The 26,816-nt window shown below is 45.3% G+C and overlaps 1 long non-coding RNA gene across 1 annotated transcript; it reads left to right on the top strand.

The window, feature by feature from the left end:
* The first annotated feature begins 814 nt into the window (after positions 1-814).
* LOC134143538 (uncharacterized) lies at positions 815-19,963 on the top strand. The gene is made up of 3 exons (XR_009959135.1): positions 815-842; positions 5,418-5,500; positions 19,554-19,963. It is a non-coding gene; the product is annotated as an uncharacterized LOC134143538 (long non-coding RNA).
* Positions 19,964-26,816: the final 6,853 nt, after the last annotated feature.

Genomic DNA, 26,816 nt, shown 5'->3' with positions numbered 1-26,816 from the left:
TGGACAATGCAGAGACTTCCTGGGCAGAAATCCTTCCCTGTCTGCGCTCACCATCTCGAGTGATGGTACGGTCAGCAACTGTATGTACTCGTGAGCTTAACCGAGCACTGCTCTTGCATTTAGATCTTGCAAAGGGGATTTGGTGTTGGGAGCTTTCTGGGTTGCACTCTTGAAGTCAGTGGCTGCTAGGTCAAACCCGTGTATGCGTACTGTGACACCAGAGTCCCAGAGCTGTCTGCAGAGGGGAGGACGCCGCTGTTTTATCCGTGCTGATAATGGTTAAGGTCACGTGGAGCATCCTGGGGCAGAGAGATGCACTTGCATTTTTCTCCAGTGATGATAGTGATGCAATGATACGGTAAACAAAGTATTTCATCTTTCTCCTTCTCTTTGCTCTGTGCCAGAAGCTAGCTCAGGGTTTTCTGCCAGAAAGCTGACTTTCCTGCTGGCTAAAGCTTAAGGGTTCATCAGTGCTGAAGCATTGCTGGGATGTTCTGTCCTGCAGACATGGAGGAGAAAAGCCCTTTCTGGAGGAGGAAACACTAGCCCAAAATGCTCCAGGCTTTGTTTCTGTACCTGTCACAGTTATTTATTATTCCGGGCAACTTCTGAATTTATATAGTGCTTCTGAAAACCAGGGCTGAGCCTTGAATAAGTAGATGAACAGACTCTCAGCACCTCACTGTTCATTTTTGTCAGCACATGGAAAGCGCTGTGATTGAACTGAAGGTAGAGCATCACAAATTACCAGGTCACGTAGCAACGGCTAGTGATGTTTTAATTCCTGCAGGTACGGCTGTGAAAGCAGCTTTTTGGGAGCTGCCTATAACCGTGGTTTGTTTGTAAGTAGGTTTTGTGGGCTTTGCCAAACAAAGTTTGTTGCCTTGTCTGAACAAAAATGCATGCGAGCGTATGTGTGCACACTCGTGCTTACAGACATGCACATGCATGCTCACGCACACACGCACATGCGTATTCTGGCATGAGTTCACTCCAAAATACAATTCTTCCTCACAGTTCGATACAACACTGTCACTTCCCAAGACTTCTGGTTGGGCCTGTGTGGCAATGTCCTTCTCCCTCCTGTCTCTTCCTGACCCTTGCAAAAGCTGCGTGTTTGGAGTCCTGTCCTCACCAATGACACAAATGTCCGAGGAGCTGGGACGGTGCCCAGGCGAGGTGCCTCCTGCTCCCGCGGCGCACCCTCTCCTGGCCATGCTCCCTCGCTCCCTCTCCCTTGCTCTCGATTCCCTGCGGATGCTTTGGGATCAAGTGACTAAGCAGAGAACAGCAGAGAGTGAGACTGACTCAGAAATAGCCGTCAGCACTTGGGAAAGGCCTCCAACATCTTGGAACCTCAGTTTAGTATTCTCTAAATATGCCTACTACGGCCTTAAATCTATCTTTTGCTTTCATGGAAATTGTATGTAACATTAAGCCTAGTTAAGCAGGAGGCCCAGGAGAACAGTGAAGTTAGTTGTGGGTCAGATGTGTGTGTGGGGGACGGATTTGGGCCCATGGGACTTCTGCACTGCAGGGTTACGGGGGTTTAGAGACCCATAAATGCTCTGGAAAATATTCCCAGTGCAGAGGTGGTCTCCATCCTGCCTACAAAGCCAGCCTTTCTCTGCCGTCCCAGCAGTTCTCCGTAGCAAGGGCATTTAGAAGGAAGAGGAGAGGTCAGGCAGGGAAATACTGCTGCAAGGTTGCGAGGTGGAGGAGGGATCCAGGGGCGGCTGAGGGCTGAATCCCAAATACGTGTGCGTTTCCTCGCTGTGTTCGCTGGCAGCTGTGGATACGCGACTATCTGTCAGGGAGGTGTGAGAAAACCGGTCCATCTTCTGAGATGGATGATTTTGAGATAAGGAATCCTGTTTTCAGAATATTCTCTGAAACTGGCCCCCAACAAGCGCAGAGTGGCCAAGGAAACCATTTCTACCTGCACATCTTCAGATGACCTGCTTCTGAACATGGGAGAAACATGTCAAAGAAAGGGGTTTTTGCTCACAACCTCTGTGTGTTTGTGCTTGGAGTGGAGAAGCTGAAGCTGGTTGTAATTCACAGATTTTATTCTTTTCATGTACAGTTGGACAGTAGCAAAAAGAAATATATTTCTCTGTCATGTGTGTGACAGTTCAGCTTTAGTTCATCCTCAGGACCCACTCAGTCTTGTGCTGGGACAGTGGTTGGATTTTTGCTGTCAAGTTCAAACCTGCTCTGAACATTCAGCTTAGATAGGAGAAGTTGATTTAATTTGCTGTCCTGTAACCAAAAGAATTAATTGTCCAACTCCTAATTGCCCTGGGTCGGCCCTAATTCCCTTACAGGAACTCTTGTGGGGTTTTGCCTCCTTCCTCCTCCATATGGCAGAAGTGGGGGTAGCAAATGGTGCTGTAGGACCACGGCTGGGTTTGCTTGGACCGTGTGAGCAGCTTGCAGTGTTGGAGAGAAATGCAGTCTTTTAGTTATGCTATACTGCACTTTATTTTGGTAGAGGCTGTTGCAAACAGCAAAGTGGTTTCCTCTGTGCCTTAATCTCAGTGGTTAATAGTCAGAGTTGCTCCCTGGGAGACACGGTTTGTCCTAACGGTTCCAGAAAGGAGCGATAGTTTGCACACAGTGTGTGGCCCTCCGCTCTCAAGGACTTGTGCATATAGTGTGAAATCAAGGTCACCAGGTCTATAGGGTCCATTCTGCTGGAAAGCAATAGTCTACTGTGCAAAAAACCAGGCTGTGTGGTTAAGAAAGGGGAGCTACTTTTTTGGACAAATTTCATATTAAAGTAACCCTTGCTTTTCAGTAGCTTTTAATTGCATAATTGAAAACTGGAGTAATTAAGTCAAGGGGACTGAGAAAGCCATTCAGAAGACTTTTTGTGTGGGTTGGATTTTTAAGACTGGAATGGGGAGGGGGAAAAGCCCCAAAAACGCAAATTGAAAAAAACTGAAATTTATTAATCAACAGACCTTTTTTCAGGAAAAACACAGTTAAAAATATTAAACAGTCTTGAATAAAAAGTCTTTCAGTCAGCCAAAAAGTGGAATGAACCTTGTGATGCTATTCTAATTATGTAGATGGCATACATAGACACTTTTATTTACTTTTCTGCTCTAGTGGGTTTATATAATAATTAAGAGGTGTGCTAGAAATAATGAGATGAAACATAGTAAAAGTGAAAAAAAGTTGAAATTGTTAAAAAAGAAAGGAAAAATATATAAGGAAGTGAATGGGTCCCTGTTGAAAACTGATGGAAGTGCCATCATTTGGATCATTTAAGATTGGGCTGCTGCACACCTCCATAAAAAATATGCTAAGGGGAACAGCTGCAGATCTGTTCCCCCAGGAAGGGACAAGAAGATCTAATACATCTTTTCAATTTCATTTCTAATTTCTGTGCTTCAATAACAGACAACCCTTGAAATACAACCTATAGTCTGCTAATTCCTTCCTTTCTTCCTGTCTAGAGAGAGATGTTGAGTTGAGGGCAGTTGCCCAATATTTTAGACTATTATTTTTAGCCTGATTTCCTAAGGAAATGAAGCTCATGTGAACATAGTATCCCTGTATCTGTCTGCCAGTCCCTTTTCTTTCCCTTTCCCCCAGGAAGCTCTTGGCCAAATTTCAGTAAAACTTCAGAGAGGGCTGGGGCTGAAAAGTTGTGATGATTCTTCAACGTTTAAGAATAGAGGAGACTGGAGAAGGAGGCACATGTAGCCTCATTAGACAGACTGGAGGTTAACCAGTATTTGGCATCTGAAAGTCCATGGTGAGCTCAGCGTGGAGGTACTAACCCTAGGAGCTGCTGCCAGCGCTTGCCCATGGGTTAGTGTGGACATTGGCAGGAAAGAGGCTGTGTCAGGACGTTTGCCTAGGGGAACTCGAGTGGCAGTTCCTTGCTGGTTGCAGACCTGCAGCTGGTTTTGTGTGGCTGCCTCTGCTGTGCTGATGCTTTCCTTTCCTTTTTTATTGTCTCTTCGGAGCATGCTGGCGTGAACCTCTGCAAGACAGCCTTCAGCCCCAAAAGCAGACCTTCTTGATTTTCATGGGAGGGCTTTTTCTCCTCAACCCCTCCTTTGAAGTCCTCTTGCCCTACACCCAAGGAAGCTGATGTCATCAGAGGATGGGAGGCCAGTTCCCACCTTTGGAGGAAGGAAATTCCTTGGGGCAGTGCTGTTTATCTGTTGGCCCCTGGAGAGCCAAGCTGAGAGATGAAGTGGCTTTCTGCAAGGCGCGGATTTTCGCTTTCCCCTCTCCTCCGCGTGCTCGGTGGGTTTGCATTGTCAGGGTGGCTGCCTGGGGACAGCTCATTGATTGCAATGTCAGAAATCTGAAGCCTGCCGCCTTAATTACTTTTACACCTTGCTTGTGGAATTCGCTTCACAGAAACACAAAGCCTCATGCAAGCTACTTTCTGGGAATTGATTAAGGAAGAAAATGCCCAAGAAACAACCCCGAAGGATTAGTGAGGGCAACCAGCCAATGCTGCTCTGCAAGAAGGAAAAGGTGGGACTTGCTGCTCCAGAGGATGCAAAGGAAGGGGCCCTTGGTGCAGGCTCAAGGCCCTGTTAAACAGAGCGCTGCTGAAATTGCCTGCTGTTTTGGGGAGGAATGCAGTGGGTTGGAGAGGAAGGACGGAGAGTGTCTCAGGTGGCCCTGCCTTAGCCTTGCAGGTTGTTTACACAAGCCTGGAGAAAAGAGCAGGTGAGAGCAATGCATCTCACCTCAGTGTGTGCCCCTTGTAGCCGGCGGCAGGATGTATCTGGCGTGGGGTCTTTCAGCTTAGCCTGTGCCCCTCAGACTGCTCTGGCTGTGGCCACGTTGCAGCCAGCAGCGTGATTACGGCAAGTGGAGGCCAGCGTGTGAGAGCACAGAGCAAACATCAGGCTCAGCAGCAACCAGAAGAAAATGTGGATTGCACAGGCTGGTGATATGGCTGGTGTGCTGTGGGTGTCCATGGTCTTTATGGAAAACCAGAGAGACCCTGTTTTCCTCCTGAGCACTTTCTGCCATTGCATCCCCAGAGTCTGAGGCAACCACCTGACAACTCATCACAACGATGCCCACAGCTCCCACAGGCAGGACCGAAACCCGTGGGGTCTGGCTGTAAAAGCCCCCCATGTGAAACAGAGCTTGCCATCAACTGTGAGCAGCAGTGGGTCATGTCAGAAGCCCAGAAATGAGTTCACGTTATCATGGGAGCGACCCTCTGGCTGTGCATCGTCTCAGACAAGTAGCTCCCTTCGCAGCCGAGAAGGCGGGTGTCAGACAGGAATGTGCCGTCTGATGTGCCAGCCCCCAGCTCGAAGCAGCCAGATCTTTCCCTCTCACCACAGTGTGTCTTGGTGTCTTTTTACGTATTAAATAGTCTGATCCGTCTTTTACTCAATGCTTCCACTCTGCTCACTCTTCACCTGCAGTGCCAAGAGGCAGACTGGCTCAGGAGAGGTCCAACTCTAACACTAAATCATGTATTCCCGAGAGAAGCCTTCCTCTATCTCAGGTAAAAACCTCAGTGAATTCAAGGTCGGGTCCCTTCTCTCCAGCAGGAGGAATGTGCTGACACACAGATACCGCAGTACTGGCAACCTGAACTGGAAACACAGTTATTTGAGCCAAGAGGTTTCTTTTGCTGGTGTAGTTTATCAGAGCTCACCCAAACAAAATTAACTATATTAGAAGACAAAGAAAAAAAAAATCCCTTCTTTTGTAGCACTGCACCGGGGTTTTTTGCTGGTGTAGCTCTCTCGCTTGCAGGGATGAGGTATTTCTTTTTTCACACTCCTAGCTGACAGAATTAGGCTTGCAAAACTTCTTTGTGTAGACCAGCCCTAGCAGAAAAGGGGCCAGCCTGCTTCAGGAGCACTTCAGAGCACCAGTGAGAAATGTTGCTGTCCCGAGGTAGTACATTACATCTATTTTCCACTGCTGTAAAAGCTTTCCCACAGTGAAGGGAGAAAAAGCAACCCTTAAGGCTTCATTTTGTCCAGCCATTTTTGTCAATCAGTTATAACTCTGTGTGTGTGTGTGTGTGTGTGTGCGCGTGCGTGCGTGCGCAGACCTTGTTCACAGATTGCTGTAGCATAGAGATGCAGGGAGCTGGTGAAACGTGTACATGGAAATTATTTGAGGTTTTTGGGGCAGATGAAGAAGCTTGGAAAGAGAACAATATAATCTGATAACTGTACTTGTTTCAACTTGTTAATGAGATACACTGTGTAAAAATAAGGATCAATGCATTGTTTAAAGGAGTTTGAATCAATATGTTTAATTTATGTGCTGCCTTTCATCCTGAACAGGCTGTACAAGTAGGGGTTTTTAATCCTTTTGCTGAAGTGCAGATATCACTGAGGAGAATTGCAGTAGTAGCTGGTGAAGCTGTGTAATGGCTCAAGTGAAGAATGTCTCATCTGGAATGGGTGTGTTGGGGATGGGGGTTGTGTAAGGGGCAAAAAATACTGCAGAAGGGTGCCTTTAATGGTGGCAAGCAGACATGATCCTAGCATGAAAAACCAGCATGTAAACGGCAGTGTTTTGGGGCTGTAGGTGAAGAGAATCATTTTTAATGAAAGAGATCAAGAATTCACTTTCCCCAGAAGAGCTGGAGCCTTGGATGTCCGGCTGCATGGTTTGAGATGACTTTTACTGGCCAGTGAAAAGTTGGCTCAGATCAGAGCCCTCCAGCCATCTCACAGGATGGTTCAGGTCTTAATTCCCATCCCTTCATGCCTCCTTTCGTTTTGTGTGACCAAGGAGCCCCACAAATACCACCAGTAAGGGCTCTGTGGACCACCACTGGTACTCCGTGGTGAGGAGTGCAAGCCTAGAAGCTATCGCCTGGCTTTCACAAGCTTTGAAGCTGAATGGCCAGCCTTTGTATACTCATATAGATTCTTTAGATAACATGCTACTGAAAGGAAGAAAGTTTCTCTCTTCCCTCCCCAGACATAGTTTCAGACTAACTAAATTATACCCAGCATGGGTACTTAGGCTCAATTCTGCAAAATTGCATTGCACCCTGAGGTATGGTGCCTCCCAGTTTGTTGTGATATTAATCTTGGAAGCAAAACAAAATCCTTTACAAAAGATCAATTTAGTGCATCTCCTTTGTCTTGGCAGAAGACAAATTGGAGCTGCAACATCTGTTTTTCTGAAGGGATAGTACTTTTCCACTGTTGGTTTTCTCTGGCAGCTGCACACTGCCTGAAAGGCTGAAGCAGAGTGCTTGTCAGTATACCTCTGATACTGCACAGGATATTAGGCCCTAGAGAAGAGCTTAGTATTTCAAAGCACTGAGCAAATTTTAATTGATCTTTGCAGTTATTGCACTTAGCCCACCAAGCAGTGTGGATGAACCATTGGGAGAAATACTGAGTAAGGCAAACTCTTTCATTTGGCAGAAAAGAGCATTGTTAGAAGCAGTGGCTGAAAGAAGAATCCCCAAAAAATCAGATGAGGAATGAAATCTGAATGCTCAGTAGTGGTGGGAATTAATCATAGGAGGGAAAATACCAAGGGAAGGGCTGGCTTCTCTCCATCGCTTGATGTTTTCAGATGAAGATAAGTTGTTGTTCTTCTGTAAGAGATGGAGAGATATATATTGGTCGAACATAAGAAACTGGCCTTGATTCAGGTGTAACTGAGAGAAATTAAAGGTTTTTTGATATAGAAAGGTCAGACCAGATTCTTTTCTGTAGAGCTTTGAGTTCCCTAAATCCATGATGTTGGCTATTTTTCATACTTCATCCACATAGAAACGAAAGCTGGCAGGTGATACAAGTTACCCAAGGCCATATAAGAAATTAATGGTAGAATCAGGAGCATAACTCCACATTTCCTGTCCCTCTGCCCAGTTCTCCAGCCATGCAGCCCTGCGAGATGCTGATGCTGCAGGGGAGAGGCTGGTCCTGCTCAGGGTCAGCTCTTCCCTGCCACAGGGGTGCCCACGGGTGAACCATGGCCACCAGCAGCGGGGTGCCATGCTGTGCTTCTGCAGCTGCCAGGCGTGTTGCTGCTGGAGTGGAGACACCGAGAATGTCCTTGTACTGTGCAGTGCAGGAAGTCCTTCTCCACCCTGCCGGGTCACTACCTGGTGTCAGCTGGGTGCTTGTATGCTTGTCTGCAGGAATTGCAGGATCAGGCAAAGATCTCAGCCGGGACTGGCGAAAGTGGACACATACGCAAAGGGGTGAAGGTCTCCTTGTGCAGGTTTAGATACGGCCAAACTGCCATGCAAAAATGGAGATGGAGCCTGAGAACAGCAGTGGTAAGAATCCTGACCCTGTGTCAGCAACACGGTTGAATATATCCTTAAAAATAGATCCTGCTGAATCCCAGTAAACACACTCTTGGTGCTAAACAGGGGCTAAGGGCTTAGCTGAACCAAGGCTTGCCTAAATGGGTGGCCATGAATCAATTAAGTTGTTATTTTTAAAAAGCTACCTGTAATAAAGTAGATAAGATCAGCTATTTCCACTGTGTACTTAGAAAAAAAATCCAGGAGAAATAAAATTCCCCAAACAAGAAAATATCCACTACGAAAGTGTATAGCAGGAAATTGGGCAGACAAGATATTTTTGTGCTTGTGAGCTGTTTTGCTACATTAACAGCAGGAGCAATCTGCCAGTTCAGATGCATCATGGTGCTGTCAGGTCTGGTGATCTTGTGTGGCAATGCTCCTGCCCCAAAGCTGTGTATTTGGGATGAGGACTGGACCCCATCAGAGACCAGTGAAAAGATAAGCTTGCGCCCGGGTTTGAGCTCTAGTTCAGTGTGGCCATTTCATTTAACTGCTGTGCTGCTGTTTTAATCCTGGGATTGGAACATTTCAGCAATAAATGATGTAAATGTTTGTGGTTTTTCAGGATATCTGATACAGGGCCAGCCCCACAAACATTTAGCTTTTTTTATGCTACCCTAAAGATTATAGGCACAAGCTCATGGCTTCATATGGAAAGAAAGTTACTCATGCAAATGTGAGAGTAGGTCATACCTTTATAAACTACCTTTGAATCTTTTAGGATGAAAGCAATGTAAGATGCTATCATGTGGATCACTTCTGTGTTGTGCCAGGACTGTGTTCACACAAAGAAGGCAGCTTTTCTGTCCTACTGGGGTGAGAGACAACCCCAATTCCAAACAGGAATATCTATCTTAAATGGTTATAGCAAGTCATGAACCTTTGAATAGGGTCCTTCAAAGGTTTCTTTCAAGCACTTTCTTTGAAATGCAATTCTCCCCTTCCCCTTTTTCCTTGAAGTTTCTATTCCAAAGGACCTCTAATCTTCGGCATCTGATAAGAGGAGTTGCAGGGGAATTGCTGGAGGGCACACAGGCACCTGTGAGAGCAGCAGGTGTGACAAACCAGAGTCCCAGTCGAGGTGAAAAGTCCTCATCTGTTCCCGTAGCACAAGGGGGAGTAAAAGGCATGCAGCCTTTAACTGGATAAGACAGACTCCTGAGGCTCTTTCCCCTGCTCACTCATCTCTGTTGCCTGCCCCCAAAGCATTCAAAATTCCCGACAGACGATCTCCGATTGTGACAGTTTGGTAAAATATATTTGAGGATTCTCATGGTCTTTATAGGCTGCCTTAGTCGTGAGGTGAGACTCCTCAGGGATAAATGATGGGAAAGCTGAGGATAAGTGTCTAGAGACAGCACTGCAAACCAGGCAGGAGGGAGGGCAAATGGGGGACGTGAAGTCAGGAGAAGCCTGCTTGGATGTGATCCTAGTGCCTTATAGTTTTAATGAATTCTCTCTAACACACCAGCTAATTGCTAACAAAACCTAGTCCTGTCAAAGTGTAGGGTTGTTGATTCTTCAGTTTAATCCTGCAGATCCATGGAGATATATCTCCATGGCACGGCTGAGCTGCAGTGTCCCAGGCTGGAAGAGGGCAGCATATCCTCGCAGGTCAGGAAATGCTGTCTTGGGCTAGAAGCTGCAAAATAAAACCATACAAAGAGGCTATTGAAGGCCCCTATTTCTCAATCCTCTTGGAGAAAAAGCAACAGCTTTATCTAAGCCAGTTATTCAGAGAGAGGGTGGTCAGGCTTTTTTTTTTTTTTTTTTTTTTTTTAATTTAAAAATCAGGCAGAAGAAGCCAGTGAGATCCCAGTGAGATACCGCCTGAAACTGCTGCAATGAAAATGAGAGAACTGGCTGCTTGTGGTGTGCCATGTTTTCTCTGCAGCCTCTGCCAAGTCATTTTTTTTCTTCCTCCCATGCCTCCATAGAGTAACAGAACAGGCTTGAAGAGGAAGACATTAGATCCTCAGATGCATGGAATGTTGCTGTTATAAAATAATTAAATGGATCCAACACAGCAACATGGATATGATGAAATTCCAGCAGATGTGGAGTGAGAATGGCTACATGGCTGTCAGCCTACCCAGCTGAGCCTGACTCCAGCGAGCCTCTGCAGGGAGGCAGCAGGAATGGGACCATGGAAAGCTGTAGTTACCTGGGGACTCTGATACAGAGAGCCAAAAACTTCAGTTCTAGGGCATGCATCTATTTGCTGGCACCCTACTGCAGATGGAATTTGAGAAGGAAGGTGACAGAGGCTCTCCCGTATGGCTGGATGTCTCTCTGCTGTAGGGGACAGTGCCATGCTGCAAAGGCTCCAGCAACACCATCCAGCACATAGCACCCATCACTATTTTCTGCTCTCTTTGGCTCTTTGAGAGACCATGCTCTCAATGAGAGCAGTAATATGGTCTGAGTTAAAAACCTTCTCATCATTCTGGTGGAAGCTCCCTTGCTTGTATCCCAACTTTTTCACTGATATGAGATATTGTGAGGCCTCCAAAAACAGTCAAGGAGATGGGGGTAACCTGTAGTTGGGCATGAGATGGGAGATAGCTCTGCTGTCAGGGAAATCAAGTGTGTAACTATTGCCTTTCTAAGTAAGAAACTATTCATTCGAGTGATAAGCTAACAGACTTGATTGAAGGATTGTCAGACAGTGGTGGCAATAAAATAAAGGTAGCGCTATCCCACATTTTGGTGGTGTCAGCTAGATGTGGGCAGACCTGCAAAACCAACCTTGAGAACTTCCCAAGTTTAAGAAGCAGGTTTTATTCCAACTATATTTGAAAAATAAAACAAACATTTACTTATCTAGAGGGATGCTCTTCACCTCATCTGCAGGCACACACTTTCCTAAAGGAAAAACAGATTTTGCCAGATCAGGAAAGCAAAATTACCTTCTGATTATGGCTATCCCTGGAGGAATGCTCTTAGCACTTGTACTTTCCCCTGTGGCCTTGACAACAGTGCTTGCACTTGGCTCCAGGATCAGATGCACCAAGCAAGGGGAGCAGGGTGTAGCTTGGGCTGAGCACTGCAGCGAGCAGTGTGGGAGAAGGAGGTACGAGGGATATGGCCTTGCACAGTGCCTGTGGCCAGCCCTACTGCCTCTGCCGAGGTGACCCCTCTTGTTCTAGGGAGCGTGGTGCTGAAATGAAGCCCATAGCTTTGGTGGTGAAAAGTAAAGGCAAAGCAACAGAAAGGTCATGTGTCATTTGTATGTTGATGCCATCACTTGTAAACTGGATTTCCATTTGTTGATAGTTTATAAATTAAGATAGTGCTTTCCTAATTTTTCTCAAAACAAACTCTGCTTGAAAAATGGAGTGAACTTGTCTGATCTTGATTGTTTCTGTGTGAATCCATTTGAGCTCTGTTTGCTTGTTGGATGTCTGCAAACAAAAGAAAAGGAGTGGCCTGGAGCGTGGGGAAATCACATTTCCCATTCTTGGGTGCCACTGAAGCTTGAAATGAATTGTATTATTTTATGCCTAAATAGCTTATTATCCTTTACTCAACCCAAGCCACACTTCCCCAGTTCTTGGCGAAATAACCAGCCGTGTCGTGGGCCAAATAAGGGTCAAAGCATTACCTTTTCTTTCAGACAGCATTGCCTCGACCCTGTTGTGTTCAGTGTTTTCCTTTATTGCTCTTGAAGCTGAAACACATTCCAGATGTGGTTTGCAAGGGCTCCCGCAAAGTCACCGCCAAGCTGAGGTGCTCTGCCTGGCCTGGTGTTGGTGACCCCCATGTGTCCTAGGTTGGGGGCCCTGCTCCCTGCTGCTGGCCTTGGCCTGGGGCTGTCGTTGCAGATAAATTTTGATCTCTCCTTCTCTTGAAAATGATTCCTCTGCCTTTTTGGGGGAGCTGGGAGTGTGGGGGTTTGCAGGCATCTGCCATCACCTGGCTCATTTCTTAGTACGTGTGCAGAAACCAGAGTGTGGGCAAAGGGTCCCTGTCCCTGGGACAACACAAAAAAGGGTAGTTTGCAGTTTGGGAAAGTGACAACATACAGGAGAAATGAAGGTTGTAATGCTGAGAGGAAGCATTTAGCAACCAAAGCAAGGTTCTTATATTCTGGTTTCTGTGTGGGATTTCTTTTTTAATGAATGAGAAAAAAAGGAAGCAAGAAATGGCTTCCTTGATGATATCATCCCCTTCTCAAGTCTTTAAGCTCACCAGACCTAAGTAACGACGCTGGTGACTATTAAAAATAAATGGCTGTTTTTTCTGCTACTGTTCCCTCAGGACAAATTCAGGCTGAAAGCATAAAGACAACATAAATTCCCTTCTTCAGTGCAAGCATACTAATAGCTTAATTTTAAAAGGTCCAAGTGCAAGCAGGAACGGGTACCATGGAAATCCCAGCTGCAAATTCCTACTCCTACAAACACTTATGCAAATGTTGTTTCAGCCAGGCTCCTTGTGTGCACAGTGCTGTCACATCCCTGACTGTTTGTAGGACTGAGGTTTAATCTCTCAACGGCATCTTTAAGTGGAACGCGTGTTTTGGCTGCATTGAACACCTTGGACAGCCAGGCGAACAAGCAGAGTCCTCTGCTGCAGGCTGAAGTGCTTCGAGAGCTGACCAGGAATGCTACCAGGTTTCTGATGCCTCCCCAGTCAGGCTTCCCTGCCCATGCTCATAGGGCAGGACAGAGATGTCCTCAGCCTGCAGGCTGTAACTTCTTAGAAGCCCCATCAGACAACTCATTTCTATAGCTCTAATCATAGACGATAAGGACTGAAGACTGAAGACTGCTGTGGTTAGTGGTATTTAAGACTCCTTAAAGGATTTATCTTCCATGAATTTGTCCAGCTGCTTTTTGAACCGACATAAACTTTTTTCCTTACAACATCCTGTTGCAAGGAGTCCCACCACTTACCTATATGGTCTATGCAGAGCTGTCTGCTTTTGATTAATCTCAATTTGCCACACACAAGTTCCATCTGATACCCCTCCACTCTCATACTGGAAGATGATCATAAGTTTCCAAGTTTTGGGTAGATCACAAAGGCTGGGGGTTAGTTCTGCACACTTAAATTGTAGCTGGGGATTTTTCTAATAGTCACACTGTGTCATCAACTTGATGGGCTGAATAGAAAAATCAATGAGTAGTTTTTCCAGCCTGTGTTCATATTTCCCACTGCAATTTTCATTTCTTTAAGTCTGCTGCAATCTCTAGCTGAAAAAACTGCAGTCCAAGAAGTAACTCTAGTGGGTCTGAGTACGCAATCTCTGGAGTCCAGGATCTAGAGAAGGTCAGTCAGTGACTGCAGAAAAATCATATCCAAACATCTAGCCATCTAAATGTGATTTTTCTCTTTCATTTATGAATTATGTTTTCATTGCCATGAAACTGATTTTTTCTTGTCTTTTTCCACACTTTTTCCAAACTTCGGTGTATTGAAATGGAACATAGAAATATGAAACTTTGGAGGAGGTTCCCCAGAAAATGATTCCCACAGCAGTTTAGTAATGGTCAGCAATGCAGTAGCCAGCTGTGCGCTGCACTGCCTAGGATAGTGGGCTTCTCTCTGGGAGACTCTTGGTCTTTGCTGACAGTGAGACACTCCTGGACATTAACCTCCTGGGTCTTTTCCATCTCTAACTCACCTGGCCCCTACTCCTAAGGATTGTTTCCTACAGCACATTTGCAAGTTTGCTGCACAGTTGAGGGTTGAAATGACCAAGTGATTGGAAGTGGGAAGCTGCTACGGCCTCTCAAGAGTGAAATATGGCTTTGTGTCTACAAAAAGCTTAAAGCTGCTCCCCAGCAAGAGCAATGGAAGGAAATGCCCTGTAGCTAAGTTTCATTTTGGTGTACAGTATGAGAACATGTGCAACCCATTACAATAAAGCTCTTACTGGAAAATACCTAACCTATGCACTGTAAAACCTAATTAAGGGATTCCTTAAAAAACAAAGTTACCAACGTGTATCAAGGAGTGGATAATGAGAAGCTGCTTTGTGTAATCCAACCCTTTATCTTTAGGCCTTCAGGGTGTCCGTGGCCGGGGTCTGTCCCTTGTTGTTGCTAAGGCCTTTATTGTAATTGCAGGCCCCTCTGGCGTAAGAACAATTCAACCATTTCTTGTAAATTTGACCAGCTCCACTTAAGTTTCCTAATGGATACAGCTGCCAATTCTTCAGTCAGGTCAGCACACTGTGACCTTGGGGATGGGGTTTCAGCAAGCTTTGGAGGGACAATGTGCAGGAATATGAATCCAGCCCAGCTAGGTACTGAAGGCAGCACTTAGCATGGAGATGATGTATGAAGATTCAAAGGGAGAGGGAGATATTGAGACTTCCGAAAGGAAGCACTTCATGATGGCATTTGGGACAGTGAGCTCGCTGGAGACCTCTTCTCTCCACAGAAGCAGAGATCCTGTCCCAGTCTTCCCACTCTGTCTTCTCTCTCCACAGCTATCAAGAGTGATTGACAGCACAGTATGACCCATGTAGCTCCAGGCATAGGAGACATTCAGAAAGCCACCTCTGATAGCATGGAGAGGGGAGAAGAGGGCTGTTGACTTTTGCAGGACAGGAACCCATCACCTCCAAAGGGAGTTCTTCCATGTTAGAGGGGAGAAGGGCAGGAAGAGATCAGAAAGCTGGAGGATGTCTTTCCCTGAGCCTCCCCGGCTACTTTGCCAGATGACATTAGCTTCTCTAACATGAGTGTAAAGGATAGAATGCCCTTCCTCAACACCTGCAAGGTAACAGCCCCCCAGGGGACATCATTCCCTGGGCTGGTGGCTCCCAGGAACACACTGCAATGGCAGGATCTGGCCTAAGCAGTTTCCCATTTTAGCAGACAGTATTTGTGTAGACCCCTGCCATTACAGGCAAGGTGTGTGTACCACCCCTATGTTCATTCAGAACCTGTTGCTTACCATTACTACATTTCTTCAGGTTTGTCCCAAATGGACTTTCCTCTTTTAATGCATTTTCATTCGGTGCCATCCAGTCTGGGTTTATATCCTTTTTTTTTATTGGTGGTAGCAGGTCCGAAGCAATAAGCACCTAATTCCTGTTGTAGTATCGATGGGGACAGACTCCAGGCAGTTCCCAGCTCCTCGTCTTGTCCCTCTGCTTTGCTCTTCAGAGCCTCTGAGCAATTCCCTGCCTCCTTTGGTCACCAAGCAAAGGCACTTAGAGGAATCTAGGTTTTTAGTATATGGCCTAACACATCCTTACGCTCCAGGAGAAAGGATGAGGTCAACCCTCAGGTCTTTGATGCAAGCTAGGCTTGCTTTGAGCTTCATGGGCAGAGAAGCACTGGGAGTTCGTTGCAGATAGTAAGCATGGAGAGATTTATTTGCAGGCCAGGTACCACGTGAGCAGTTGTCTCTCCATTAAGGCTGAAGGATTTTAATGAAGTGTTTCCTGTCACAGTCATGGGTGTTAGTGAAGGGTCATTCCTAAAAGCCTCCAGTCTTTACATAGGCAAAACTTTGCACAAAGCCAGTAGGAGCAGCAGCCGAGGGCCTGGCCCCCAGTCAGCATTCCCTTATCGCTGCCTGCATCTCCCCCGTCCCAGCCCAGTGGCTGAGGCTGAGAGCTAAGCTAAATTTTACAATATCTGCAATTAGTCATTTTTATAGTGTGCTCATTTGCAGTGTTCTAGGTAAGGATCTGTCAGAGTTTCCCTTGTATACCCTTCTGTTTCCAGGGGTTTATAATCAGACTATAAAAACTCACTCTGGGGCAAAGCTTGCCACATAAATTCTCAGCAGAGAACCTATTTTTGTTTGGTTTTGTTTTGTTTTGTTTGTTTTGCTCTGTCACTTATAAATATGACTTTAAATATGCAGTAAATTTAGAAAAAATGAGGTGGCTTCTTCAAGCCTGTGTTTAACCAAGTTTCATTTTAGCAGAAGGGTGTTGCAAAGGGGATTAATCTCTGTGGCTTTTGGGCAGCCTGAGAATGAGAAATTTACTGTAATTGAACTGAAAGACTATCTGTAAACTAGCAGCTGAATTTAGAGCTCTATTTGCTGCAGAAGCTGTGCTGAAATTGCTGACTCTGTGAGTGCTAGAGGGCAGTTACACTGCTCTGCTGTCAGCTCTGATAGTGCACATGCAGCCTCCCAACTCCAAAGGCTAAAGCCAGTGCTCAGTTTTTGCCCCGACGCAAACTGAAGAAAGTACATTGCAGATGAAATTAGGGTACAAACGGTGGATGGTAGATATGGTAGATTGGTAGACAAATAAAAGAAAAATGGGTTGTCAGTGGGGATTTTCGGGGGTTGAGGGTTTGACCGTGTTATAGAACCTACGATGTTAATGATCCACATGCATTTTTATGGTGATTGAAAATAAAAATTCAGATTGATGTTTAAGGTCTCCTGTAAGAAAGAGGATAGGGTGTGCTGCTGTTATTCGTTTAAGAAATTCGGTGCCAGAAGTTTATGAGATAAAAGCATTAAATTGTACCTGTTGGGCAGCACAAGCAATTCCCTCCCTCGGTGGAAGCATCGCTGTGTTCCCAGCCGTTAGTGGTGGACGCTGCTGCCGCCCGACCTCGGCCGGCAGAAGTCACCGTGTTGGTGGTGTGCCAAAGGCTGCCCTGGCACATCAGGCCCAGATGAGAGAAGCCTCCCGTGTGCACGGCAGCTTTTGTGCTAGAGGTGGCTCTTCTAGGAGAAACATCAAAAGACTAATTGGTTTCAAGGACACAAGGTCAATTAAATGTATATTTTCTCTGCAGCAAGGGTGAAGTTCTGCAACCCATTCCCTACGTAAAATACAAAGAACTGATTTATCTCCCTCAAAGCAAGGGCTAAAAAATCTGCTCCTCATCTTCTTTTGATGATTTTTGTGGCATGTTTCTCTGATTCTTAGTTTGATCCTTTCAATGTCAAAAGCTTTAATCAAAACCTCTTAACAATACATTCACTTACTGGTTTTGTGGTTTACATGTAATTCTAATTGATTTTTTAAAAGGATGGTTGTATTGAGATGCTACTGCTTCTGTTGGAGTGATTCGTTAATGTATGCCTGGGATGGCACAAGCCCAGTCAGATTGAAGCTTTGTGTTGACAGACCACTAAAATAATCCCCTGTGTGTGACTTCCCGGGGAGTAAATGAAGAGAGCTTCTACCAGCGAGACCTTAAACCCTTAAAGCATCATGCAGGCACACTCAGTTGAGGCCTGGAGTCTCCTAGGTATAACGCATCGGCAAGTGTCGAATAGGACTGTTTAATACTTGCTCCGTGTGTTTTTGCTGACAGCTGAGGTCAGTTTAGGTTCCCTCAGTCTGGGTTGAAGTGACATATCAATTTGTATGGGTGTGCAATTAAAATGGGGCAAACTACTGCCAGCTGAATTAAAATAATAGGATCTGGTTTTTAGGTTTAATGGTGGGATTAGTGAGGGAGAACCACTTTTGCAGGAATGCCGCCTTGTCAGATGGGGGAGAGTGGCTGCATGTGATTGCAGTTAGCTAGGCTTCACTGGAGGCAGTTGGCTGATGTCTCTGAGAGCTGTTCTGCTTGCTGCCCAGAATATAGAAAAAGAAGCTGAGTAATTACCTTATTTTTATTAAGCAAAATACAGATCTGATTGAAAAGGTCCAAATAATGTAAAAGATCAACAATTTATACAGTTCTAAGTCACAGCTTCTTCCTTTCACCGGGACTCTACAGACTCCACGGTGTCTTGAGCAAGCTGTATTATCTTTTCAAAATTGACCTTTGGCATTTGTTTCTTTGGAATCAAAAATATTACTCATTTCCTCCATGCTCCTCTCTTAAGCGTCTTGTCAAAAATAGTGGCTAGTATGGGGACAAAAAGTAGATCTACACAGGAAAAAAAATGTCTTTGTCTTGACTGATCCAAGTCCAACAATTGAGTGATAAAGGAGGGGTTTGAAGGAAATTGCCCGGATCTGGATTAGTGTAACATTTTCACATGGAAATGAAAAAAATGTTAAACAATTTTTATATAGGATAATAAAAATGATCATGAAAGTTTATTTTCTTTCAACCTCATAATGATAGGAAAGGCTATTTCAGGAACCAGGGGACAGAGTGCGGGTGCCATATATGTTTGAGGTAACATAACTCTTAGATGCTACTTTCTAGATGCAGATTTCTGCAGAGGCATAAGCAAAATTACAGATGTCTGCCCCCATCCTAATGCAGATGCTTTGCGTGAGGTTTGTCCTACGGGAGATCTGTCACTTAGTGCTATGGTAGTCGGTGAGGGACAAGAATTAAAGCAGGTACAGAGCTGGTACCACTCCCTAAATGCGGTTGCTGGTGCATTGCAGGGTCTTAAACGGAAAAGCCTATGAAGCACTAAATCTGTGCAACCTATAATAGGAGCAAGATAGGGCCATATTTTGTTCTTTGGTACTAACAGAGAGACTCTGGGGATTGCAAAGAGAATCTGTCCACTCAAAGCTGCGATGTTTGTGTCCACCATTTCCCTGCCCATCAGAGACGGTACCATGTCTTACGTGGGAGATGTTGCACGCTGCGGGTGTAGGGGGCAGAGCCATGCCAGGATGCACAAAGACATCTTCTCTTCCATTCGCAGCAGAACTTTGTGGCATGGCTGACAGATATAGCTAAATATCTGTCCCTTGTGTTGCAACTGTTGTCTTTACAGAAACACTCAGCCATGGCCTTTTATCTCAGCTGGCTGGCTCTAGGGCTCTTTACAGCTCTTTTGCAAAGCAGAGTGCTATTTAAATCTGTCTCTGGGATAGTGGTGCAAGAGGAGGAGGAGCTCCTACTAAAATTTTTCCAGCTGATTTGGATAAGAAGAAAGCCGTGAGTTGCTCAGCAAAGTCCCACTTTGCATTTTCTTTCTGTTTTATCCAGGTCCTTACAGGTCCCTCAGCACCTTCACACTTGAGTGCCCCTGACATTTCTACACCAGGGGCAAGTAAGCATTGCCACAAGAGGGCTGCCTGAAATGTGCAGGTTGTTAAAAAGAGATGATACTCTTTAGTTGAAAGAGCGCTTTGGTTGAAAACAGGACTTTTTAAAAATTCTTTTGCTTTTAACAGAAATCTGAGTATTTTGACAAAAAGGTTAGAAACTTCAGGCAAGAGGGTGCTCCCCTGCTTGTCGTTGCTGAATGATTTTTCTTTTTTTTTTTTTTTTTTTTTTTTTTTTTTACGTTTCTGAATACTTGTCTTTCTTTTCCAATTGAATTACTGCTGTAAGTTCATGAGAGAAAGGAGTTGGTTGGCTTGGAGTGGGGCTGATTTGGAATCTATCTTCTGCAGGTGACCACTTTGAATTTGGCCCTGGAAGGTGGAAACTAAAGCCTGTTCAGAGTCCTGTAAAATGAGTCAGTCTCTGCTCAAATCCCAGAAGACCTTTGTCCACGTTAGAAGAAAGTGATCAAAATTAGTGTTCTTGCTGGCTGTCCCTGAAGAAAAATCTTGGACTAAATGAGCCGTGAAAACTGAACTCTTTCCCCATACTTCATTCAGACAAGCATTGCACCATATTTTTTAGCAAACCACTGGGGAAGTTTGTTTGGGGTATATACAGAGTGCTTACATGTTCATAACTGTCCAGCAAGCCCTTTTCGGGGGGCCTAAACTCTCTGCATGCAGGAAAATAATTCTGTCTGATACTCTGCCTAATGCCTGGTCCTGAAAGATTGAGGGAGAGTTGCTCTGAAAAAAAAATAAAAGGATGAAAAACCACTGCAATGTCATTTATGTAGGGTCTTCTCTGCTATTTCTCTCTTCATCATATATGTTTATGACTTGTCACTGCAAAATTTCATCATGGCCCTACTAAGGTTCTGCTGCACTTCACATTCCCTTTTCCCTAAAGGATTCTTCATCTCCTTTCAGCTTAATTGTTTGGTTTAATATTTACATTTTATTAGTTGCGCCTATTAACTAGAACAGGCTTGCTTTCTTCTCTACCACTTTTAATGAAGTTCACTTATGATCCTTTAATAGCCCAGCTTGCTGCGTTGAAGAAATTTAAGTCTGAACTTCCTTGTTAAGCTCAGACAAGGGAACACGAATTCAAAGGAGTCAGCTGCTCGCACCCTGGATCCTCTTTCTTTCTTTCTAAAACATGAAATAGCTTCCAGGGCAGGGGCAGCCCTGCTGAACTGACCAGGGCCACTCCGGAGGGAGCGCGAGCAGGCAGCTGTGGCCTCGAGCGGTGCTCTTTGCTCCGCTTGGGTGCATCCCCGGCCCGCCACACGCCTTGGCCTGATCAGCAGCGCTTGCGACCACCGAGCTGGCATGTGGCTGAAGGGAAAGCTTCAGGTGTAATAGGAATGTAGTCTACAAAAATGTCATGCTGGAGCCAATTTCCATGAAAAAAGCTCTTCCAGTGCTTTCGGAGAGGCACAGGGGAGCTTTGCCCAGCTTGTTAGGTCCGGAGGGGAGAACCGGCCTCCCATTTCCTTGGTGACAGGCCCACGAGAGATGCTGGGGCGCGCCAGGCAGCTGGAACGGCAGCCGTGTGTTCTTGGTAGGAGCGAGTCAATAAAACTTCCTTGCATCTCCTGGCCTCCGCAGCTTTCTGGTGGCAACAGCAGCAGCAGGAGGCTTCAGGCACGTTCCTATCAGCTGACCACATTTATCAAGCTCATGTTCCTCTTTTTTTTTTTTTTTTTTAATCCCCTTAAATATCAAGGTTCGGGAGCCACAAGATGGCCCCGTTCCAGCTCCGGCCCCTTTGAGCATAGAGAAATGTGTGCTGGGGCTGGAGCGGGGACATGCTTTCTCCATGTGAGCCAAAGAACAAACAGCAGAGCCCTCCGCGGGGACGGATTGTTGACATGTTTATGATGATGAAGTGGGGTAGAGCTCTCAAAGGGGGATGCTAGAAATGAAGAAGTGAAGTGTGGCACTGCTGAGGGCCTACAAAATGCTAAACGTTGTAGGAAACTGCAGTTCTTCCTATTTGTGACCACTTTGCAGAGCAGTCAGGAAAGTCCCTTCCCTGCCATTCATCACAGGTTCCCCACTTGGGGCTGTAGCTGTAACAACAACAACAACAACCCAGCAGGCGCCAGGAGTACGGAGTGATCAGGCTGAAATTGCAGGGTCTCTTGCTGTAATTTATAGCCCTGCTCAAAAAGTGTGAAAGATATGATGCTATGCACCTTGAAATCCTACCCAGAGGACAGATTATAAACATGAAGTGGATATTGGGCTACCATGGCCGATTGGGGCTTGCCATTTCGCTTGGGGTCACAGGCAAAATCACTTCATCTTCCTCTGTGTGTGACACTTCCATGTGTGTCTGCTCCACGGGATGGTCCCTGGATCTACTGCCCAAGGTCAAACCTCCCACCTGGCATGTGAAGGAGAGAAAAAGGATGTGTGAGCCTGGGTAAGATCTCCCTTGTGGCCAGGCAGATTCTCCTGTCTGAAGCAGTCCTAACGGGCCAGCCTTTACCGCTTAGCTCCGTGGGCCGTGCTTCCCTGGGATGAAGCAGCTGCAGTGCCCATGGGCCTCGGTGGGAGCATCCATGCACATTACGCAGCCCCACAGCAGCGCCTGGGGCACGGACTCCTTGCAGAGCTAGTCCAGCTCTGGGTGCTTGTTTCCAGCTCTGCTTGTCTCCACCTAGTGCCACCCGAAGTCTCCTGCTGAAATGGCCGCAGCGGAACAGCGGCTCTCACTGATTTACAGTGATGCTTCGGGGAGTGTGTAATCGGTGATCGGCACGTATTAGCCAGGGAAAGTGAAAAGTGGAAAAAAATCAAACCCTTTCCCGGTGATGAGCTGGCAGCACACTGGCACTGAACAGACACAGCATGCGAGTGTGCTCGCCCCAAACCATGTAGCCGTGCTCCAGGCTGGCTGATGTGATTAACTCAAGTTTGCCTTCCATACTGCACCCTTAAAATCCTCCTGCCCGAGCTGGTGTGCCCAGAAAGAAAGTTAGTGGCAGCAAGTATCTGTAGCCAGGTCTGTCCAGCCATGGTAGACTGGGACTGTGCGCTGCATGTCATGACTGTAAGATTTCTGGATGACTCTTGGTTTGTGTTTGTCAACTCAAAACATGAGAAGGGGAAGATTTGGGTCTATTTGTCCCTATCTGTGTAGGCATGAGTTTAGAAAAGCGAAGAACTTCTCTGAAAAACTTCAGTCCCTTTTGCTTGGGTTCCCCACGGGTAAACTGAGCCACTCTAACCACTGCGTAAGTTCAGCTCGTCAGCCTGCTTAGCATTGCAGCTGCTTAAAAGCAAAAAAAAAAAAAAAAAAAAAAAAGGTCATTATACGACCTGTTACCTTTCATGAATCCCTGCTGTTTGAGTTTGAGTTTGAGCACACCATGTCTTGGGGCAGAATGGCAGGAAAAAAAAGAGAAAACATCTTTCTCAGACAATATTTCAGTGTCTTAACCTGCTGTGGGTTTCTCTCTGGGCCTCTTGGATGTATGAGGTGGCAGTTGATGGCTCTGCCTCCATCTGAATTCTGCTGCTACTGCATGGGGGTTGTGTGTCCCTTACTGGGATGAGGGGGGTTGTGCAGATGCTTTTACTCCAAAAGATAAGGATGTTTTTCATCAAAAATGTTTTATTGGCTTTTTCTCCCATGTACAAAATTTAGCTCCTCAACAATTAATTGAAATTGTCTGTGGAAAAGAGATTGTTGCTGTATATTGGAAGGGAGAGTCTGTCAACATAACAGATCCTCTCGATTGATAAACTCCAGTTCTGGAGATATTTTCCAGCACAAATATTTGTATCTGGATCAAAAATGATCAGCATTGCTTTCCCCATCACTCATGGGAGGGAACTGAGTTTTGATGAAAAGCTGAACGATATGAGAGAAAAATTCTGATGAGAAACTGCACACGTGAAAAATGGTGTGACTCCAGTCCTCCTGCCAGTATGCACACTGGCTGATGGGATCAGCCTTGGACACTTTTGATAGGTCTGTTTCACATGAGTACCTCTATAGGTGTATGTGTGAATATACCGAAAAGGTTGTAGTTCTTACGTGGATGCACATGAATATTGTTGTCAAGACTGGACATCAGCAGTCGTAGTATAAAAACAATGAAGTACCACTACTTTCAGGTTATTTGTCAACATAGGTGGCAAACATATTTTAATGCTCTGAAAAGTGTGGCTATAGTGTGTCTTCAAATACAGCTTTTTCTGATGACTACACAAGTGACTGCTTAGTGTTGCATTGGGCTTTAAGATGGTCAGGTGCTGTCTAGGGAGAAAAATTATTGTTTTCTCTTTTTTGCAAAGTGCTCTGAGATCTTCTGGAAAGAAGAACATGCTGTAAATACAATGCTTTTTCTGCTGCTGCTCACTCGCATTGTGTTTAATCCAATTCATTATGATTTACAAAATTGCCATTGATGTTTACCAGATGGAAGATCTAATTCATTTATGAATACTACCTTCATCTTCATTTTAAGGAAGTATATCCATTTCCTATAGCTCTTTAACAGGCATGTTTACATCAAGGATGATTTCCTTCTTCCTGTACAGTAATATTTTCCCAATATTTCAATATTTAATGTGTGCCAAAGGTATCAGATTCATCTTTCAGACTTCAGTACAAGCGCATTTGTTCCTGCTTAAAATTTCAGGAGAGATCCTTGGAGCAAGTGCATGTGACAATTTCCTCTCCTTCCTGGACAGAAGTCAGATGTCCTTACCCTGAAGAACAACAACAGGTCATTGCACATAGAAACATTTGTGCCGATAACTGAATGCTGTGGGTAATGAGTTGTGGAACTCATTGCCACAGGAACTTGCAGTGGAGGCTGATAGTTTAAATGGGCTCTGAGGGATTAAACAAATTCTTGGAGGATAGATCTGTCAGTGACTGCTAGATGCAGTGACTGGGAAACAACTGCTAGCCAAAGAGGTTTCTCAGTGACAGATTGCAAGGATCTGGGAGAAGGTATACTGGGAGCAGGTTATTGACCATCTGAGGATGGTACTGAGTGATAGCGACCTGTGTCTGAGCTGGCCTAGCAGCACTTGTGTTCCTAGCACATCGCAGCATGAGGCACTTTTCCACAGGAAGCAGGAAAAGCTTTCGAGTTCTGTCTTTAACAAATGTGGCAGCTCCTGTATGTCTGTATTGGTTTTTGGTCCACCAATGCGTTATCCTTCGCAGATGAGATCATGTCTTCTTGCTGACCTGTGTGGGAGCCACTCTGTTTGCATTACTGGGTCTTGTCTACCAGCTTCTGGCTCCTCTGCATGGCTCCCAATTTTCCCATTTGTGGCTTCTTTCATCTTTTGAATATTCCTGAACTATACTGACTCAAGGTTTACCTCACATCCCAGTGCCTAGCTGGTAGCAGCCATCACATTGTTTCCTTTGGGTCCAGCCCTCTTTCCAGAGTAGTGTGCAGGAAGCATCAGCAGAGAAGCTGTAACAGACACAGTCTTCTTATCCTCATTCCCCAAGCTTTTGGCAGAATCAGCTGCTTTACGATCCTCTGTGAACAATAGTCTTTCTCATAGATCTTTTATGTAGACATTAGTGATTCAGATCTAGAGTATTTAAGTGAGTCCTTCACCTCTTGAGAAATATGACCGCTGAGGACTCAGCATCCTTTGTTTAAAGTCCTATCTGTCAGGCGGCAATTCTCACACAAATGTCCATATAAATGAATTTTTCAGCTGCATTTCAATACTGCTGAAGACTCTCTATGAGCCTCAGAGGAACACAAGGGCCAGTGACCATGTGTCCAGCATCTCCCAGGAGCATAGTGCGAGGGGGAAGGCAGAGCTCCCACAGGATGGCAGAGGATGTTTTAGCATATCGACATACCAGGACAGGAGCTTGTAAATCCATTAGAAGTGATGCTCTAATACACTTCGCCAGCTCTGGTTTCTCTGAGCCCACTGGTGGTGTTGGTGACTCCACATTACTCTCTGCATGTTTAAATTTTCAGGCCTGAAGAAAGTCACCAAACATAAAATTTGACAAACAAACCACAGAGAACATCTGATCTGATCAGAAAATACGTAAGCCTGTTAGTAACTGTAGGCATGGTGAAGGTTTGCATTAATGGAGAACATATTTGTTATTAAATCCCATCCATATAAAGCAATCTGAAACAGATGTTAATGTTAGTGGTATTAATAAGTGGGCAAACTCCAGGGATCCTGAAGGTAGTGCTTCAAGGGGGGAGGGGGCAAACACACATCTTTGCTATCACATTAATTTTATATGGAAGAACTGTGCTTTTACATTGTTCCTTGCTTTGCATTCCTTGTTGGGACTGAAAAATGCAGCATGCAGGACATGCAGAGAGGGGTCGCAGACTAGAGGGGAACACTGTGTTTGGGAATGGAAGGATCTTGGCTGCTAGTAGAGCAAGCTTGAAAGAAAAACAGGTTCTGTGTCCTCTATCTGAGCATAGCTGGTCTCTGACGGAGAGGTCTCAAACAGTCTTGTCATGGCCGGGAGGGCAAAAGGCTAAACTGTGCCCAGGGGAGATGGAATTGCAGAGATATATGAGGTATGTCTAGGGTATAAACAGGATTTTCAGAGCAATCTTGCTATGTCAGATTTCACCAGATTTTCATTGCGTGCTCCCTCCCAGCAGATTTCCAGCCCTTTCTCCAAAGCACAAGGAGTCTATACCTTTTGCAAGACAAGGTTGCTAGGATTTTTGTAATATTACAACCCTCTGTATTTTGCCTAGGCATCTTCTCTGAAACAGCTGACCTTTTTTTGGCTGATGATCAGGAAAAAAAAAAGCCAAAATAAAAAATTCAGCCCAAGGCAGACACTTGGCATGGAAAATCGCAGCCCAACTGGTTTAAGTTTGACAGAGTTATTAGCAATTGAAAACAGGGCCTTATAATTGGAAATGTTTGGCAAGCTTAATAATAGTTTGTGCTACCAGCCCTTCCTCTTAGATGTGTGTCTGTACAGGGATGTACGTACACCCGACACAAAAGCACACGTTTGTGTGGCGTTGCTCCTGGCTGGAGACAGGCACACGCACAAAGGCAATGACCCACCTAAGTCCTGCAGTTCCAAGACACCACTTTTTTCACCTCTCTTCTCCCAGCCCTACTCCTCCAAGTTCTGGTTGTCCTTCCTCCTCATATTATAATTAAAAGCAGACTTCAAATGCTTCTTGTCCTTAATGGAACAAAACACTGACTCTTCTCATACTCTAAAAATTATTATTAAGAGAAGAATTAGCAATGGTTTTGTGGTGGCAAAAAGATAACTTCTAGGGTGCAGGGCAAGGATAGATGCTCTGCACCCCTGTTTTCTTCCTGAACATCACAATGAGAGCAGGATTGACTTGTCTTCAGTAGCTGTGCATGCGTAATGGCCCTTTGCATGACTGGCAACTTTTGTGGGTGGCTCATCTGACCAGATGGCATCTACCTGGAGAAAGAATTGCGCTTACTGGGCTGAGTCTGCCAGCTCCATCCACTGCTGACCTTTATCAGGGCTGTTTGCGATGGGTGCTGCTGTTCCATCAGGCATCTCAATAAAGTTTAATTTCTTGATTACCACAAGCCCTGCTGCAGCCAGGAAACGACGTCAAGTTGAGT

Source organism: Rhea pennata, chromosome 8, assembly GCF_028389875.1.
Source record: "Rhea pennata isolate bPtePen1 chromosome 8, bPtePen1.pri, whole genome shotgun sequence".
Taxonomy (NCBI): Eukaryota; Metazoa; Chordata; class Aves; order Rheiformes; family Rheidae; genus Rhea; species Rhea pennata.
This window is presented reverse-complemented; position numbering and strand designations above follow the sequence as displayed.